The sequence below is a fragment of the Silene latifolia genome, chromosome 8 (assembly GCF_048544455.1).
Source record: "Silene latifolia isolate original U9 population chromosome 8, ASM4854445v1, whole genome shotgun sequence".
In the NCBI taxonomy this organism is placed as follows: Eukaryota; Viridiplantae; Streptophyta; class Magnoliopsida; order Caryophyllales; family Caryophyllaceae; genus Silene; species Silene latifolia.
Window position 1 is genome coordinate 101,319,865 of NC_133533.1, and position 6,293 is coordinate 101,326,157.

The 6,293-nt window shown below is 33.9% G+C and overlaps 1 long non-coding RNA gene across 1 annotated transcript; it reads right to left on the bottom strand.

Moving 5' to 3' along the window:
• Positions 1-28: 28 nt before the first annotated feature.
• LOC141595714 (uncharacterized) lies at positions 29-2,909 on the bottom strand. The gene is made up of 2 exons (XR_012522288.1): positions 2,643-2,909; positions 29-927 (listed from the first exon to the last, which is right to left on the bottom strand). It is a non-coding gene; the product is annotated as an uncharacterized LOC141595714 (long non-coding RNA).
• Positions 2,910-6,293: the final 3,384 nt, after the last annotated feature.

The following is a 6,293-nucleotide window of genomic DNA, read 5'->3' on the forward strand; positions in this document are numbered from 1 at the left end:
ATTGGATAAAAATATAACCCGCTACAAATTAAAAGCCAACCTTCCTTATTCATAATATAATTGTTCATCCAAATAAAGCAACAAATTAAAAATTCGATACGATACAATAAATTTGGGTAGTAGTTATAAAACACATCTAAATACGAGTGCTTTCTAAAAAAATGAAAAATCGTCGAGGAATTTATTTTTCTCTATGGTGCATGAATTCTAACCAAGCCATTCACTGTTATCATCCCCCATCTTCAAAAATAGTCAATTCTCACACTATTCTAAAGCACATGGATAAAAAAAGCACCACAATAGACTACCCTTCATTAACCAACATTCGCTTACCATTCGATTAACAACATCCATAGTCATACCTATATTAGAATCTTTGAATCCAACTTCAGCATTGATAGGACTACCCTGGATACCACCATTAGTAGGAGGATTGACATCTTATTCAAAAAATTCTAATGCATGATTACATGTGTTTACCATATCACCAATCTGACTGATAATATCGCTGATCCAGCTGATTGTCTCCTTCGATGCTTCATTTGAGTAGAATTTATAATCTTTTTAATATTGCTTTGAGGGAGTTTAGAACTACCAGGAGTGCTTTTTCTCTCATACATGATTCTTGAGTACCTAATGAAACTTTCTAAAATAAATTGTTGTAAAAGGATTGTTCTTGGCCCTCTAAACCTCTTAAACCTTGTAAGACAGGTGAATATTGAGTGTACTCTACGTAGGCATCATCTTCATCATCCAATTCATTTAGATCACCACCTTCTAAATTACTACATTCACACTTGAAGGATCCATACTTGGAGCCAGAACACTTTCTTCCGTATCACGTTTACCTTCAAATATTTGGAAATATAGATCTTAAAGGGTAGGATGCAGTGGTTTATTTTTGAACTTTTTCGTGTCTGGTTTAGCCTGAAAAAATGATACACACTTACAACTATAATATTATCATAAATAACTTTCAAAACCGTGATATAATATTAAACACAAACTAACCACAATTTTATTCTTTCACCAATTTTCAGAAGCACTTATTCTTCTTGAAACAGGATCCCACCCAAGTCCAATATCCCCGTTCTTTAAAAATTTTCAAAGGTGCCAATCTGTTCTCAATAAATCAAATTTATTTTTCATACTTTTAAATTGATACTTTTGTCCGTTTTCCCCTCAACCTCTTTGTGGATCTCATATCATCTGAATGCTTATCCACGCCTTTTCTAGAATGTAATTAATATAAAATTCACATAAGACAGTCACATCTTTATCCGTCCATCTATAATTTCCATCATTTTTTTCTTTACCTGATTCCATCTTAACCGTAAAAAATGAACCAATTTATTAGTACAACTAAACTAACAATAATGTAAAAATAACAAACAACTAACAAAGTTGTACTATTACTATTGTTTATTATGCAACTTCGATACTACTACTATTCGTTATTATTATGCAGCCCATACTAATAAGCACCCACCACTACTACAACGACGATTCACGACTTATGCTTAAGCTAAGACATCGACTCACTCTAACCACGCTCATCCTAGATGGCCAACAACCACTCTCCATCACAAATAAACTATACTAGATCACACCTCTAAAATCACCGGAAGCAGCCTGAACCCCAGCACTGCAATTTTATGCAGAGACAGTACGTCAACGCCCTACTCGCAGTAGCCTGGCAACGCCTCTTTACACTAATTTTAAACTTGCAAGATTCATTACCAGACTCGAAAAAATACTAAAATCCGATAAAAATAAAAAATCACTAATATTTAAGGCAATTGACAGTGACAACGTATATTCAACAAATTATAAAACATCCTTTATTAACGAATCATAATTATATCGTTAATACGATCAAAACCAAAACTTCAATTCATTTACTGTTACTCGACAACTAGAGCGAAAAAATTAAACCCCTAAAAATATTAATTATTCGACTGACATTAACGAAATCAAACAGGATTATCATCAAATCGAAAAAATCATTAAAACTGTATAACAAAAAAGTTAAATAAGTAAAACTTCAGTTCATTCACATTTATTCAATGACGACGACAAAATCAAATTCCTTAATAGCTAATACTAGATCCTTATTTATTACTACATCATTATTAAATAACATTGCAGTACTAGATCGCGCTTCTAAAATCACCCGAAAGCAGCCTAAACCCCAACACTGCATTTTTATGCAAAGACAGTACGTCAATGCCTAACTCGAGGTAGCCTGGCAATGCCTCTTTACACTAATAACCAACATTATGCCACCCACAAACTACTACTCATAATTATATTAGAAAACGATCAGAGCAACATGATTCAACTTGATCTATGGAAGGTTTTTGGCATCGACAATATTCCGCCTTAACGACCTGAAAATGGACATCTAACAAAGAGAATATGAATATGCTGTAACTTTATGACAAAACCTACCTATCATCTACACAACTTTTCTTTCGTCATCATTATCCAAAAAAAACCGGATTCAAATTGAATAAACAACCTGCCGACCAATAATATTAATAACTAGATAATTTATGAAGCCAATCTGATGATAAAAAAAAGGTAAATTAATAAAAAAACAAAGAAGTTAAATTAATACAAAAGGAAACAAATTAAATTACCTTTATCGTAGTCCGTAGAAGCAAATCGAGGCTCGACGTTGAAGAGGATGCGCTGTTGTGAAACTCTTGAATGTGTTTTCTTATTTGATATCAAGATATAAATAATACAGTAAATTTTCAATGGTAGATGAAACGGCTGTGAGTTTTCTTATTTCCAAAATAATTGAAGGCATAAAAGGATAAGTAAAATAAAAATAGGTACCTTAAATCTAAAATGCTACCTTCTCATTTTGGCAAATAAGCTATTGTCGAATGAATAAGCTACCTGAAATTTTTGACAAAAAAAGTTACTTTTGTCAAAATAGGTACCTGAAAAAGCATTCCAAACAGAGCCTTAGTTTTTTTGGGTAAAATGTAAGTAAAATATATTAAAGAATAAAACATTACAATTTCGGTGACATAACAACCCACCACCAAGTTAGCCTTTTATCTAACGGCCCAACATAAAAACCTATCTCAATTTTTAGACAACAAAACAAGATACAAAATTTGGGGCAACAAATCAAATCGACGCTACAACAGACAACCACCCCTCATTCCATCTTCATCTTCCTTCTCTCAAGACCTAGATCTCAATTTGCATCTGCCTCAACCAGCCCCGATCACAGTCATCAATCACTCCCTTTATCACACTCGAGATCCTTGCTCTCATCTCAGTTTTGATATTCTGGGCTACTTTCTCTGGGCGATTCAGTTTGAGCTCAAACTTACTCAGATTCCTTTGTCTCCAAATGTGGTATATAGTCGCATTGAGAATCGCATTCACAATCCCTTGCTTAAGCTTCGTCCCAGTCCCTCGAGCTCTCCAATCTGATAGACCTTGCCTTGGAAGTGGTACCCGAATCCAATTCTCAATTTCTCCAATCACTTTCCTGCTATAAACGCAAGAAAAGAAAAGATGGTCCAAATTCTCCTCTACTCTACTGCAAATGAAACAGGGACATGGATGAAGCGCAACTATTAATGGGAAGTTCCATTAAATATAGTAACTAATTGTTCATATATGCATGCAAGCGAGGAGACATGGAGGAAGCGCAACTATTAATTAACAACTATGACCATTACACTTCTACAAAACTAAAGAGTGAGTTCATTTCAAGTCTACTCTCCAGAATACTATGAACTGCAACCTCATTGGAAGATTTTACATTATCGACCACCGGTAACTCTTCAACTTGTTTTATGTTAATATTATGTGTTATATATTTTTTTAATAAGTAATGATAAGATTGATATACCAATGCTATGTACAATGGACTTAGCGTTCTTTGTTAGCTTGTTGTGTAAATACTATATATATAATTTGAAAATCGGGAATTTAAATAAAAACATAAATATAAGAAATTCATAATGCTTTATACAGAGTAATAATAAATATATAAAATTCATAAATGTATACAGAGTTATATTATGTAAAAAGATCATAATATAATATAATATAATATAATATAACATAATATAACATAATATAACATAATACTATATTATATTTTGAAAGTAATTAATTTCAGGAAAAAAAAAGTCAAAATTTAAGTGTAGCCATAACTTGGAACAAATTGAGAATAAAAAATCTTAACTTTTCTTAATTAAAAATGATGACATCATTCTCATGTCAGTATGATATATTTATTTTTTAGTTAATATTTATGTTTGGATAGAGCTCAACTATTACACGGACATAAGCTAGTCAAAACATTATAAAAGTTCGTCAACTTTCCTATACTTGGTTATGTAGTACTAGTTGTCTATAATGTTCTCTGAAAAATTCCAACAATTGATATGAATTTCAATATAAAATGCAGTGCTTTTTAAATTTGAACATAGAATCACGGATAATGAACATGCTAACCAGATATCTGGCTATAGTGTCAAGTTTGGTGGTTGCAATTATTGGGCGTTCCGCAGGAGCATGGCAACTTATTATTATTGCTCCTGTTGTCTTATGAATTTAAGTTTTTTTTTTCTTTTATACTTTTTAGAGTCAACTTAGCTTTTGTAAGAACTTGTATTGCATATGATTTTGTCATTTCAACTATCTTTTGTACTCATCCTTCTTTTATTGGTATTTACTTTATTTATCTTGCATTATGTTGGTCAATTACTCTTCTATATATATTTATTTATAGAGGTCGTATCACTTTGTACTAAGATTAAGTTGTATAAGTGTAGTTGTGAGCGATTACATGGTTCATAGGTAGCGTGATTATGAGAATCAATATTTATTTCACCACATGTACAGTGTTCAAACAACTCCTTAATGGCAAGCTGAAACTGGTAGGTGTAGTATTTAATTTATTTGGTTGTTAGTAGTGGCAATACTAATTGCATATATGGTTGTAATTATATACCTTGTCCTTAGAAATGTTAAGGACAACGACTGCCTCCTCGCTTTGACGACACTTGAAGACGTGGCTCTTACAGCCATTAACGGTCACCAAATCCCTTCAGAAGGCGTTGGTAGATTCTTTCAATCCAACTTCAGCATTGTTTGGACTACCCTAAATACCACCATTAGTAGGAGTATTGACATCATATTCCAAAATTTATAATGCACGATTACATATGTTTACCATATCGCAAATCTGACCGGATAATATCGCTGATTCAGCTGATTGTCTTCTTCGATGCTTCATTTTAGTAGGTTTTATAGTTTTTTTAATATTGCTTTGAGGGAGTTTAGAGCTATAGGAGTACCTCTTCTCTCTTCTATGATGCATGAGTACCCGATAAAACTTCCTTTAAAAAAGTATTTTTAAACTATTGTTCTTGGCCATCGAAATCTCCTAAACCTTGTAACACAGAGGAATATTGAGTGTACTCTATGTAAGCATCATTTTCATCATCCACTTCATTAAGATCACCAACTTCTACATTTACTACATTCACACTTGAAGGATCCATACTTGGAACCACAACACCTTCTTCCGTAGCACGTTTACCTTCAAATATTTGGAAATATAGATCTTAAAGGGTAGGTTGTACTATTCCTAGGACTGTGTTGTTAACCTGGCTGCCATGCTGTAGGGGGGTATAGCTTTTTCTTCCCAGCCTCTCATTCTGTCTTTAACTTTAATCCTGCTCTTTCTTACTTGCTCATGATTCTATGCAGAATGTAAATGACATGTTAAGGAGTGCGTGTGAATTGAAGTCTTCTAATACAAGAATAACGTCCTGGACTGGGGGTGCAGAAATTGAAGAAGGTTGTTGAGGTCCTGAAGACTGATATAGAAGCGTTGAAGGAGGAGAATAAGGTCCTGAAGAAGGAGAATGAGGCAGGCAAAGCCAAATTGATAGTTGAAGTATCCAAGCTAGGGTCTGCTCCAAATGCAGTGAATTCTACTCAAGCGAAGCTTGCTATCGTCGATGATGAGATTAAAGTTGAGAAGTAGGTTATACGGGAGATTTTGAAAGCAAATGAAGAGCTGGCTGTTGAGAGGGACACGGTCCAAGGATGCTGCCCTGTACTTCTTTGGCAAAGGTCGGGCCGATGCTATGAAGAAGCCTGTTGAAGTCATGCCATATTGGAACCCTGAGCAGGAGATGGTTGATCTTAATGCCGCCTACCCTGATCTTCACAAACTTCATACTGATAATGAGGTTGACTCTCCTCCGTCTAAGGACAAGGGTGACTCTGGCGAAGATGGAGCTGAT